Source organism: Rutilus rutilus (assembly GCF_951802725.1).
Source record: "Rutilus rutilus genome assembly, chromosome: 1".
NCBI classification, from domain to species: Eukaryota; Metazoa; Chordata; class Actinopteri; order Cypriniformes; family Leuciscidae; genus Rutilus; species Rutilus rutilus.
In genome coordinates, this window is record NC_140209.1 from 79351919 (window position 1) to 79366626 (window position 14708).

Genomic DNA, 14708 nt, shown 5'->3' on the forward strand with positions numbered 1-14708 from the left:
ATAGGCAGAATGAGCTTTAACACTGTGTAAAGTGCTTAACACGGCCGTTATTGCTCGCGTCGCAACAGCTGTTTACCCTAGACGCGAAAAAGCGCCCGTTACAAAGCAGAATGGGGCATCAGTTTACTGTCGGAGATTTGTCGTCCGCGCCACGCATTTTAATCAATGTTTCATCAACATTTTGTGCAATATTACATCTGTGGTGTTACTTAAAAACGTATCTGACACTTCTTTCCTTCAGAGCCATTTAATTTTATAATTTAATGTTTTTAGACTGTAAAGTGGTTTTAATATTTTAGAATAAAGACTATAGCACAGACCATTTTCCCCAACTTTTTTACGTATATACAAATAATTTCTTTGGCAAAAATAGGGGCCATAGCCCAATCGTACGGAACACTCTTAAAGCTTGGGCGCAGTCGCGCAAGTTAGAGGGTAGGTTTAATTTGTCATCAGCTCTTACACCAATTCAAAATAATCCAGATTTTCCTCCTGGTACTGATGACTCTGGGTTCAACCTCTGGAATTCTTTAGGTATTGTGAGGCTGAAAGATACATTCGAGGGTTCATCACTTATGTCTTTTGAACAGTTGTCTGCTAAATTTAATCTGCCAAGACATCATTTTTTTAGGTACTTGCAGCTAAGGGACTTCATTGGTAAAAAGACCACTTTACATACTGATAGTTCCAGAACCGAAATTGAGAAAATACTACTAGAAGACACGAGACAAAAAAAGATATCTCATATTTATGTTACACTGAGTTTGACTCTCCCAGGGGACACAGATAATCTTAGACAGATGTGGGGAAATGATTTGGTAGTAAATATCTCCAGAGAGGATTGGGATTTAGTCTGGGATCATGTTAAAAGAATATCAGTGTGTAACAGAGCACGTGCTATTCAATTCAAAATAATACGTCGGCTACATATCACCCCTTTTATCAGGAATAAAATGGACCCAAAACTTTCCCCCAATTGCTCAAAATGTAAAATATCAGTTGGTAATTATATTCATTGTATTTGGTCTTGTCACAAAATTCAGTTGTTTTGGAAGAAAATCGCAGACCACATTGGCAACATTCTGGGAATGGCAATTGATGTTGATCCTTGTTCATTTATTCTAGGTCTGCCAGCTGGTATTGTTTTGAATAAATATCATAAAAGGCTTTTTAGTATTTTAACTTTTGCTGCAAGAAAGAACATTTGGTAACACTTTATTTTGATAGTCCATTTGTTGAGACTCTACTAGTTATTAGTAGCCATTCAGTAGCTTGTCAACAGTGCATCAGTTGACATTCAACAACACTGTTTCAACAGACAAGTAACATACGTTCAACTGACTGCCTATAGACTATAAAGTACAATTCAAGTGTTAATCTACAGATTTTACAAAAAGTGCCTGTTGACTGTCAATGTTAATTTGCAACAGGTTATTAACCAATTGTCAACTAACTTTCTGTAGACTGAGTCACTAACTTCTAAGCTGTCTACCAACAACTCAAAATCAATGTCAGTTGAAAGTCAACAGTCATGTCAGCATTTGATCTGTATATGATACTGTATATCCAACTCAAGGGGTCTCAAATGCATCAAATTAATGATTATTTTAACTGTTTAAAAAAAAAAAAACCTGTAGTTTCCATTTGTTGATAATCTGTTGATAGTCAACTAAAGATTAGTTGCTTATCTGTTGCTTGTCAACAAATATATTGTTTATGATCAGTAGACTATTAATAGACATTCTCCACTAAGCGTTAGTAGATATCTTTTAGGACTATCTAATTAAAGTGAAAAACAGTTTATATTAGTAGAAAGTCTATAACCTATCAACAGATTGCATACAGGTTTCCATTCATTATATGCAACACAATTACCATTTAAAACAATAGTTTTGCATACCTGACTGAAGTAGAACAAACACTATAGGAAGCACACCAGAGAAAAAAATGCACTTTTATTAAATAAAAACACTCCAAATAATACAACCCATTCTTTACTAGGGTATCAGGATCACATCTGAACCATCTGATTATGTGACAAACATTATATTGAGCATTTCAAAATGAAAAAACTCTCAATACTTCAACAACATTTCAAATGCCCGAGGCCAAGAACAAAAGTTATAAACAGAAAGGACAGAAAGTTTCTAAACTTATTTGTGGTTACCATTCCTTATGTCCTTGAGAAGTCTTCCAAGTACTCCATGTTTATATCTTCTTGCTAACCAGTAGGTCCACTCTATGAAGCTGAGCTGAAGGCCTTCTCAGAACGATTCCCCCGCATACGCCAAACTTCCCTCTTGTAAGTCTGCCATGCTCTCTCAATGTTTTGAGTATGTAGTCCTGTTTGTGGATCTACATCATTCTGGCTGTGGTTGACTCTGACATGCTTGTAGCCCTCCTGGGAAAGACTGGCATATGCTCTCCACTCATCACTCACCACTAGACTTTGACGTTTGACATGTTTCTTGATGATGGGAACAAGGGTCTCCTTGTTTCTTTTCTTCACAAGGCGAAGAATGGGGCGTCTGCTTGCAGCTTTGATTTCAAGTATACCAAACACCCACGTTCGCCTAAAACTCTTTTAAATTCCATATAACACAATAATAACTATGCTTATAATAAGAAAATCTTTAAAGGGTCAGTTCACCCAAAAAAGAAAATTTGAAGATTCATATTTTGTAAATAAAGTGGTAAATTATGTTGGTTTTTTTTTTTGTTTTGTTTTTTTTTGGAAACAAAGCACTTGCGTCATTTTATAAAATTGAGGTCAAACCACTGGAGACACATGGATTAGTTTTATGATTTCTTCATGAATTTTTTGAAGTGGTAGTTGCGTAGCTGTCAATGGAGGGACAGGAATCGCTCATATTTCATAAAAAAGATCTTCATTCATGTTCCGAAGATAAAAGAAAGTCTTACAGGTTTGGAACAACATAAGGGTGAGGATTTAAAGACAGAATTTTCATTTTTGGGTGAACTAACCCTTTAATAAAATGTATTGTAAACAAGTAACAAAATATCGAGATATGTTTTGCCATTACATTAAACATTGAATATTAATTTAATTTTTGTGTTTAGAACACATTCCTGTAACCTTCCTATAACCCTTCTTTAGGTTAAACAAAATAAATAAAATGTCAGTGAAAGTAAAAATTGCACATTCAGATTACACTACCTTGCGTTTGTGGCAAAACTTGCTCTCATCAATGTGAACAAGGACATTAACTCCACCAACTTTCTGTCTCTTTTTTTTCCGGTGCTTCTCCAGGCTTTGTACACAAATTCTTCTGAGTTTCTTTGACATCATGGAAAGTGTTGCTGTGCTCTTTGCAATGCCATCTTGAAGCATGTCTACTTGCCGTAGATGTAAACCCTGAGCAAATCTACAAAAATTATCATCATTAAATAAGAACATTGCATTATTACAAAAAGAGAATGTGTGCTTTATCAACCAGTAGGCCACAAAGCATAATTTGTACCTAGTATCCTGTATTATTTTTTTACTGTTGACTCTACGCATAACAAAACATCAGCATATTAATACATTTTGTCATACATAGTTGGCTAAACAGTACAACATACTGTAGTGCTGTACAGAAACTGACTAAACTTGAAAGCATCAAAGTGAAAACATCTATAATCACCACCATAATCTTCTGTTAGAAGCTATTCTGTTAGATGTTTTATAAGACATCCTAAATACTAATTCAAAATATGGTACAAATATAGTAAACTTGATACAATTTTAAAAAGAGTTTGTTTTTGAGTTACTGTAATATACCTGGCAAAGTATGGTGGGGTATATTACAGGAAATGCTTTTGCAATAGGATATGCTATAGATTGACCATCATATTTTTTATGCCACCATAAATTATGATAACATGCTGTAATGCAATTGTGCTCTATGGACTCAAAATACACCATACAAATAGTGTAATATGTCAAATACTGTAGTTATGTAATATATTTGCATTGCTTACCTATGTATATACTTCATCAATGTGAACAGACTGCAGTGTGATTGTGTGAAAAGTGAGTTTGTCCGAACACTTCTTCTCAACCGTCCACATCTTTTACGTCGACACTCCCTGGAAGTTTCAGGACATAAGATTGTATGATAAGTTGAAATTTTTAACATATGTCTTGGAACACACACACACAATAGGTTGGATATATAATGAATATAACAAAAGCTTATGTAAAACTGTACTAATATGTCAATACAGATGTTGAGCAATATTTCATTTTTTTTTAAATAAAATAATGTTTAAATAAAAGACAGACTGATTATTGTGCTGATACTAGTAAAATCTATTTACTTGAAATATGTTTTTACTACTTCCAGCTGCTTATTCAAACTGATAGATAAAATAGAAATATAATCATGATAAATTGGCACTCTTACAACGATCTACATTAAATTACAATATAAACACAATAAGATACATTGTCATAATTCATTAATAGTGGATCATAAGCAATCACTTGACGTAGGTGTGCAGTAGGTTATTCTTTGCCAACTGCTCTGAAACAGTGCACCACTATAGAGCCTGCAATATATATATATATATATATATATATATATATATATATATATACATTTATTTATTTTTTTACTTTGAAATGTGTAGCGCTCACATTTATTTAAATAACAACCTTTTGAAGTTGATTAAACACATTAAGTCATTCTTTCTTTTATAACCCCTAAACACCTCTTACAATAACAACACTATTTTATAGGCTACCTATGTTTTATTTTTCTAGGGTTTGGAGTTTTTGTTATTGATATTGATATTATATTATATTATTATTGATATGTTTGTTTTTATTTTTTATATATATTTTTTTTAATTAAAAATCATATCAAAAATAAATATTTAAAAAATTGTTACCACTTTATTTTAAGTGTCTCTAACTAACATTTAAATTAATAATTTGATACAATGCATTTATTTTGTACTTATATTTTAAAAATATATATCTGCATGTAATTACAGCTGTTATTAATTTCTGTAATTACATTCTGTAATGTACTACACTTTTCAATTAATTTGAGTACATTTAGGTTTATAACAGGTCTGGTTCTCACCTTATTGATGAACAGGAATTGTAGTTTGTGAGTAAAGCTGCAAATTACTCCATCAAAGTCAATCATGCTAGGCTCGGTACAAGGCATTCGTGCCCAGTGCGAGTACACCCTAACTCACCCTTAAACCTACCCATACCATCAAACCTGTCCCTAACCTTACCCGTATCCCACCTCAAAAGCAGCAGTGTTTTGCAATACAATATGAACACAATAAGTACATTGTACTTATTTTTTTATGTAAGTACATAGTAGTTAAGGACACCTAATTTAAAGGAACACTTCGACTTTTTGGGACTTTAGCTTATTCACTGTATCCCCCAGAGTTAGATAAGTCCATACATCCCTTTTTCATCTCCATGCGTGCTGTAAGTCTGTTTGACGCACCCACCGCTAGCCTAGCTTATGACTGGATGTAAATGGCTACAGCTAGCATACTAATCCCAATAAGTGACTAAATAACGCCAACATTTTCCTATTTACATGTTGTGATTTGTATAGTCACAGTGTGTACAAATAACAAGGTCATATGAGACACAGACATTTTTTAAACGTTTAAATACTGGGAACTATTTTCTCAAAAGGCGAAGCACTGCTACTTGGGCGGAGTGATTAGCGCAGCACCCGAGAAGCGCCGTTCTGTCAACAAAACCAACGTGACTAACTAGTAGCGAACGTGATTCGTGATCATGGCTGACTTTGAGGAATTGTCAGAGGATTTTTATTTGGTATCAAACCAAGATCCAGAACCATATCGTTTTGAGCCAGAATACACAGACGAGGAGTTACAAACTTTGGAAGCTGATAGACAAGATGCCGAACAGACTGAGGTCGAGGGGAGAATCAGAACGGGAGAAGCCTGCTATTTCACAAACAAGGTCACTGTTTCTCAAAAATTAAAACTGCCCATCCCCCCCTCCAATTCATTAGCAAGTTGAAGGCTACAGTCCTGAAAGTTACATTTAGCGCCGCTTATTTGTTACTGGGGCGATAGAGCGCGTTTGTGACAACACTATACTAACATTACAGGGGATACATGGAGCCCGGGAACAACTGTAATGGAGGATAAACTGATAATCGCTGTTGCTGGGTTTCCTATCATTTATGATATGACATTATTTTTATATAGGGACCAGTTACAAAAGAGAGAGAGCTCCGGCCGCGCGCGCGCACTTACCTTCACCGTTTTCAAACAACATGTCTTGCTCTCTCTCCCTCGCGCATATAATCAAAACATTTTTTTTCCCGACCAAATCGGTTATAAAAATGCTGTCATTATAAAAGGTTTCTAGTGTCAATATATTCCTTGTTTTTCTATTTACATTTCATGGTGTAACACAGACTTCAGAGCGGCCAAAGCCGCAGGTGATCCACTTTGTCCTGTCTTTACTATCGATGGGATGGCCGTAACGTTATCCTTCAGCACACGTTTCATGGTCCGTGTGGCAAATTCCATTTTTTCTAAATAGTCGTCCTCAGTGAAATGTTCTGAGCAAACGCGATAGTCCTTGATGATGTCTACAGGTGTGTTTGGATCTATTTCCAGAGCCATTGATTCATCAGGTCAGCGTTTTTGGTTGTAATTCTATGAAACATCATGGTATTACCTGGTCTCCCATGTTTATTGTTGCAGCTCTTTACAATACAGTGAATACTCATGATTGTAAACTTTGCATTTACTATCTAGTAATTGCTGACTCTATTACTCCAACTCTAAGCGAACTCTCTGCTCCTCACCACGGCGCTTCTCGGGTGCTGCGCTAATCACTCCGCCCAAGTAGCAGTGCTTCGCCTTGAGAAAATAGTTCCCAGTATTTAAACATTTAAAAAATGACTGTGTCTCATATGACCTTGTTATTTGTACACACTGTGACTATACAAATCACAACATGTAAATATGAAAATGTTGGCGTTATTTTGTCACTTATTGGGATTAGTATGCTAGCTGTAGCCATTTACATCCAGTCTTTGTGCTAAGCTAGGCTAGCGGTGGGTGCGTCAAATAACACTTACAGCATGCATGGAAATGAAAAAGGTATGTATGGACTTATCTAACTCTGGGGGATACGGTGAATAAGCTAAAGTCCCAAAAAGTCGAAGTGTTCCTTTAAAGTGTGATCAAAAAGGTACATAGTGAAAATAAAATAGTCTCTTATTTGGGTGACAACATTTAGAGCTTTAGCTGTTAAGTCATTTGTAAGGATTGAACTGACTTCACTTGTGTATAGCCTGTAGACTGCTGCCTTGCCATTAGGGATGTGCACGAATATTCGAATTTTCAAATATTCGATCTGTAATTATTATTCGAAAAATAAAATACTATTCGAATTTTATCGAATTTATGAAGCCGTAAATACTTAGCGGGTCGTAAATGCAGTGAATCCCTGATAAATCCCAAGCACTAACTCGCAGTTATAATAAAATGCACTGGGTGGCACTGTGGCGCATGTTTAACAAGTTGTTTGTATTTTATCATAATGTCGTCGTGGTCTGCCTCGCGAAGTTTGTAATTACTAGTCGAAAATTAGGTTGCTAAATGATTTTACAAAATGGAATTACTTTTGATCAAATTAATTAATTAATCTGGAGTTATAATATCATCACCACAATGAGAAATCACATGAAATCCAAACAGCAGTCGACTGAGGAAAGACAGCTGTCTATCACTGCATCACGACTGCAGGTAAGCGCAGCTGTAGTGCGAGTGATCCGAGATGATAACTTATCTAATAATAGTAAAATGATATTGAGGTATATTCTTCCTTTAAGTTTTCTTTGAGAGAGAGGTTTAAGAACAGAAAAGGTGCTGTTAGAAACTTAGAACTAGAACACCGTCATCTTTGTTTCTCTGAAACGTCTGTCAGCGCAGCGCGTTTTCTCACTCGAGCATAAATTGCTCGCGGCGTCCCTCCATGTGGATATTATTGTTTTTCTCAACATAAACGTGAAACAATATAAACACGATGATCATATGCTGACTCGAGTGTATGTGTACGTTCTGTACGATAACTGGCGCAATCTGCTACTCTGCTTTATTAGGCGTTTTTTTCCGTTCGCGCTGCTTGAGCTTATATCCTTTTGTTCTTATATTTTTTTGTTTACACATAGGCCTACTGTTTAATGTTTTCAATTAAAAGAAAACTTTAACACATGTTGTAAGCTTGTTGTGTATATTGCCTAATCGTAAGCTTCTTCAGAAATGGTGACAAAACGTAAAAAAATAATTACCTAAAAAAATAATGTATTTTTCGTTAAATGTCATTTAAATAAACGAATAAACGAATATTCGAATTTTCGCTCTGACTCCAGCTCCAGCTCTAACTCTGACTCTTCAGATGAGGAAAAGAAGAAAAAGAAGCGTAAAAAGAAGAATGGCAAGAAGAAAAGCAAAAAAAGAAAGAAGGAAAACAAAAAGGTGAAGAGGTCAAACGGAAAAGGAGAGCGAGGTATGGAGTATTTAGGTGATTGTTTTTATTTTAGTGCTTTATACTTAGTGCACACTATCCTGCAACCCAATAATCATCACTCTTGTCATCTCTTTTTTTGAATGACATGAAATCAACATGTCAAAAGCTTAACTGTTCTGTTACAGCCAGTGTCCCAGAATTCTCAGTGAATATCAGTGATGATCTGTATCTAACTTGTATTTTTACTATAGATTTCTTACAAAGTTTATGTAAGGAATGAAGTAAATAAAGACACAACATGTGCTTACCTATTATGGTAATCAATAATTCAATATAAAGAATGTTCTCAACACTATTTACCTCAGTATTTTTATAGCAATACTCCTCAAATAGTCTTTATTGGCACACTGCCCTCACACTACTGACTATTAAATGTTCAAAATCAAAGAATAAGCCACACACCTTTATCTAAGTTGTAGCCTCCCTTTTAAAGAGAAAACATGTGGGAAACACTGGCTCACCCTGCGACTAAGAAACCAAACAAGACACAACACAACAGTCCTTGGTGATTTATTCACATTATTGTTTTGTTTTTTTCAGTTGCCTCAATCGCAGATGTGGTGAAAAGATATCGGCGTGTCCTCAAACTTGTGCAAAGAGGCTTCAGGATGACCGCAGCTTTCAAGAAAGCTTGTGTTTCTAGAAATGCTGTGAAAGACACGGCAGCAATTGCAGAGATTTATATGGTAGACAAAAGTGTCCTAGAACAGTTCAAGGGTAAATACACACTTTTGCAACTAGCACAACTCTGTCAGAAAAAAAATGTTGGTGAACTGGCAGAAAAGATAATTGAAATGAAAAACAACAAACAGCTCATCCCCTTTTCTGTCAAGAAAGACTGAATGAGGGCAAGAAAATGTTGACTAGATAAGTTAAGTAGGTTGTTGTTGTTCTTAAAGGGTTAGTTCACCCAAAAATGTAAATTCTGCCAGTAATTACTCACCCTCATGTTGTTCCAACCCCGTAAGACATTCGTTCATCTTCAGAGCACAAATTAAGATATTTTTGATGAAATCTGAGAGCTGGATCACTCCTCCATAGGCTTCTAAGGGTTTGAAACTTGCTGGCCCAGAAAATGCATTAAAGACATCGTTAATTTAGTCCAAGTGACTCCAGTGGCTCAATCTTAAGTTTATAAAGCGACGAGAATACTTTTTGTGCACAAAAAAACACACAAACATAACGACTTTATTCCACTATTCATTTCCTTCTCTCTGGACCTCTAGTGAGTTCACGTAGTGTTTTAGCGTAGCGCATCTGTGTTGTACGTCACGTTACAATTATTAACGTGGAATATACTGCAATATCACACTCAGATTTTTGACCATGTGCTGTGCTTTAAACTAACACTATTGGAACATCATAATGACACATCTACCTGATCCTTGAATCCCTGAGATGTTTTTTAAACAGTATAATTCCTATTAGCGGCTGTAGACAAGGCAAAAGAAAATCTGCAGCTGCGAGGGACTAAACACTGAGAGACTGGAAACACTTGCGACGCGCAGAAACTCAGTTCAATCATTTATTACACTTCAACACGTAAAGATACAACTGGTACTGCAGTCACCAGGTCATAAAAGTGCTGTGTGAGTGCGAAAGTGCTCGCTCCCAGGCTCACTCCCTCTCTCTGTCAAAGCCCCTGAACTCAGGTGAACAGGTGAAGCAAACAAACAGACCACTATCACTCCCGCCCAAACCCCGGTGGACACGCCCACCACCTACACTCCCGAGTGCAGTGAATATTATGAATGATACCATAAACACAGAACACATGGGAGACTTACAGGAGGCTCTTACAGTTCCCTTTGCTTTTATTTCTCCAACAGATTTGAGCTTGACCTGCATCACGATCTTGGAATTGCATTTCACTACAACATTCGTTTTGATGAGAATGTGGTTGTCCGCATACACTTTTGAGAATGGGGAATGGGGCATGGAGGAACTATCTGGACCCATGCCATTTAGAAGAGGGGAACAGGTTCTGGTAAACATGCACATTTATTATTGCCTGTTTTTCACTTTCTGTTCAAATGAACAGTGTCGATAAGACTGTAAATATGCTGGACAAAGACTGTACAGTAGAGGATGGGGAAATCTGTTTTTGAAGTTCATGAAATCTTTCTCATTGTGCTTTTCAGGTGACCATTTTCTGCCATCGTGATCATTACAAGGTGTTTGTCAATGGTGAAGAAACTCACACTTACAAGCATCGCTTCACTAAACTGGAGGATATAGATGTTTGGGGAGTTTGGGGAGACATACAGCTGGGCGATGTGCAGCCCTAACAGGGATTTCATCCAGATCCATTACGTGTTCAGAACATGCATTAATCTATGTAAACTTGTACACGAAAGATGCTAAAAAAGACCATTCACATTTATATGCATCAATTCACATGCAAAGATGTTCCACTTGCCTGCATCTTAATCTGATACCCATGTGATTGTCCTCAGTTTCAGTGATGGTAATAAATAAAAATGAATAAATTAAACATTGATGTGTCCAACCCGTTTGTGTTTTTGTGCAAATCTAGTTAAATATGCCTACAAACAGAATTTGCTATATTACACAAGTAAATTATTACCAGTGAAAAAGATGCAGGGTTGCCACCCGTCCCATAAAATACAGGATCGTCCTGTATTTACAGGTGAAATTATGTGTCCCGTATCAAATCTATACGGGATGCAATTTGTCCCATATTTTAGGCCCACATTTTGCAGTGTGGAGAATACCAATAACAAATATAAAGAAATCAGTTTCACAATAAAGTAGAAGCGAAGCTCATTTCCGCGAGTTTAGCGGCGAGTCTCGAGATCATGCGCTGTAAACCCGCTCTGTTTATAGCCATGTCGAGCTCAAACCCACACCTCAAACAAAAGAAGCTCTAAAGAAAGAAATGGGTTTTTCTGCACAGTTTGCCGAGAAGCATTTTCAGTTGTTCAGGGTGGACTGTGGTGCTAAAGGGGTAGGGTGATGATGTTGATGGGTGTTGCTCTATGTTGAAACATAGGATATCCTACCACTGCTACGCTGACGATACACAGTTTTATCTACCGGCAAAACCTGATATGTCTTATCCCCTGGAAGCACTGTGTGACTGTTTTGAGGAGATCAAATGTTGGATGGCAAATGGAAGACATTTTTTAAAACAGATCCATTGAACAAATCAGAAAAAAACTGATTTTGTTGACTTGGCTACACAAATAAATGGACTAAGTAAATAGTAGCCTATTGCTTTCAATATAAAAACCAATGAAAATGTTAAAGAATATTAAAATTAAGTTTAAAACCCCATCGCACATTTCAAGGTTTAAATAAAGTGTCGGGACAGTTTAACACAGAATCTTATTCTTGCGACATTTTAAATTTGTATTGCCAAAGAAATTGCAGCTGAATTAAATAAATGAAACAGTACAAAACGAAAATAGTTCAAAGCAACGTAAAGATGCGTTTTTCTTTGCCTCTTCTCGCGCTGGATCTCTTTTTGGCAAGTTTCTTTTGTTTCCCCCACCACCGAGTCTCTCTCGAAATTAAACATTTCACAGTGTAGAAACAGATAATGCTGTAGGCTATTATGTCGCCGCGTGTCATCCACACAAATACAAAACTGTAACAAATTATTTAGCCTTTGTTGCTTCAAAGACACAGCATGCCTCGTTGAATTCACCTTACAATAAGACGAGGTTGATCGCTCTGTATCTGCTCGCTCCCATTCGTTTCATTGCATGAACGCATTTCGTCAAGAGTTCATGTTTAGATAAGGGCAGACTGTTCATTCTAAAACTCTACAAAACCAGTTGAAACAACTGGATTGAACACTTCAATTGAAATTTTGTGTGAAAAACATTTAAATACAGTAAATAAAACTACAGTATTTATAATTTAATAAGATAGCCTATGTGGCCTACATTTGGACACATGCATCGAGAGATTTATCTTTAAAGGAACTTTGCCTTTGCCTGCTCATCAGGATGGCTATCCGACACTCTCCATATGAAAGACGGGACATTAACACCTTTTGCCCTGCACCCACACGAAAGCAACTTAACTGTTCCTCCAAACCCCCCACGCTATTCTAGACATTATCATTAGGCTATTAAGGAATTAAATAATTTAGGCTACATACAGTGATATTTCTGTCATAAAAGTTTATTAATAAATATTTCATTATTTCAATAACTGAAGAAATAAAACGCTACTTCGGTTTGGGCCAGCTTTCAAGCAAAACTAAATACAATCGTCAAACGCATGTTCATTTGTTGTCAATCAACTCAATATTAAATTGCCTTGTCCTTTTCTCATTTGAAGTACTCGCATCATAGCTAAACATGTTTGATCCTCTACCTCTCGGTTTCATATGGATTACATAATCAGACAACATTTATTAAATATTAAGACATTTAAAGGCTTTAGACAGCCGATTTCTTATCGTGACTGAGCTGAGGCAAGTGGCTTTCGTCCCGGAGACAGAGACAACAGATAAACTTTTGTCGCCTAATGTGAATAAAAGTTTACAGTTTTGAACGATGTAGGCTACTCTACTCTTATCTGTATGACAAAAAATTATGGAGTAGCCTATTAAGTTATTTTAGCTGTTATGAGAAAGAAAAAATCTAAATGAACTCTCGCCGCCGCGTTTGTTGAACACTTCAACATGCCAGAATAAAACTCGACTTTATAACAATGCATAGCGCCACTCGGCGTGGTGGGCCAAAACACTTCATTATAAACTTAAATATTTCATTCAAAACGTTCTCAAAACGCTTTGTGACCTTTTGAAAAGCCGTGCATGCATTAAGACCACTGGAACCATGACTGAAACCGGTTCTGATTTTATTGTTTGTCGTTTAAACGTGCCTGTTGCATATCTTCATTTTATATAGCCTATTTGATGTGGTCTATTGGTGAAGTAGCCTATAGCATTGATTTCTTTTTTCTTTTACAGACCTGCTTTTGTAATTACGATTGGAATTATTATACAGATGTAAATTCATTCTGTTGGATAATATTTGTTCCTTAGTGTAAAGCATGGTAATTTTATTTTATAAACATAAGCAAAAAACTATAGGCCTATGGTGTAACAGTTTTAGAGACAAATCTCTCTGCATCAATAATAGGCTATAAAATGCATTAGTAGGCTCTGTAGGCCATGTTTGTGCAGGATTTGAACCCGTGTCATAAATGATCGTAACGTAAGTTCAACCACTCGTCCATGAATTTCCTCAACGAGAAATGCCCAAACGCTGATAGTGTGTTCGCTCACATGAGCGAGAAGCGCTCTTCATTCGCCTCATTCTTCAATAGAATAGTAAAAATGATCAGCTTCATTGCACCTAATTTATTTTTGTTTGTTTATTTATTTTTTTTTTTTATGTCGCCAACGTCTAGGCCTACAATATGAACTATTGATCTCATCTCTATTTTTAACTTTTGATTCTATTTTTCTGGCCTAAAAATGTTCTATTCTGTTTACTATTTACTAGTAGTATTTCATCCTTACTGTTAATGGACATTAACCCCACTGACATTTCAAAATGTGGCATTTGCTGCTGTTTTGCACAATGTCCCTTTGCGACACCTGGCGGTCATTTCGCGAATGACTTTGAAATGCGACTGGTTTATTTTTGCTGCGGTGGTTTTGCATTTGGTAATAGGCATTCTGGTTGACTACCTACTGCCGGGCTATTCAATTGGCGGCCCCCGGGCCGGGTCCTGAGGGATTTTGTACCGGCCCTTGGAGTGAAGTGTAGTCATAGGCGTGGTCGATATTGTCCCTACCACTTTTGAAACATCTCGCCGCACGAATGTACCAATACAAATAAATAAAAAATCTCCAGTGAACTAGCAGAGCACTAATTTTGTTCGTTGTTAAATAGGAGGCGATCTAGCGCTGAAATGTGTTGTTTTTGAAATCAAGTGATCAAAGTGCTCGTTGCCGCTGCAATCAGTGGCGCGGATACTGTGTTCTCTTGTGGCTCGCGCACAGTGACAGTCTTCAATTCGTTGTGGAGACTTACTATTCGTTCCGGTGAAATTACAAAACAAAATGCACACAAACGTGTCCCTGCCTGATATTCAACCACATAATTGGTTTTGATGAAAAAAAAAAAAAAAAAAAAACGATTCGAGTGCGGATTAGAACCCAGAT

At 36.5% G+C, this 14708-nt stretch overlaps 1 long non-coding RNA gene across 1 annotated transcript; it reads left to right on the forward strand.

The window, feature by feature from the left end:
• The first annotated feature begins 10234 nt into the window (after positions 1-10234).
• Positions 10235-11051, forward strand: LOC311303804. The gene is made up of 2 exons (XR_014629833.1): positions 10235-10544; positions 10699-11051. It is a non-coding gene; the product is annotated as an uncharacterized lncRNA (long non-coding RNA).
• Positions 11052-14708: the final 3657 nt, after the last annotated feature.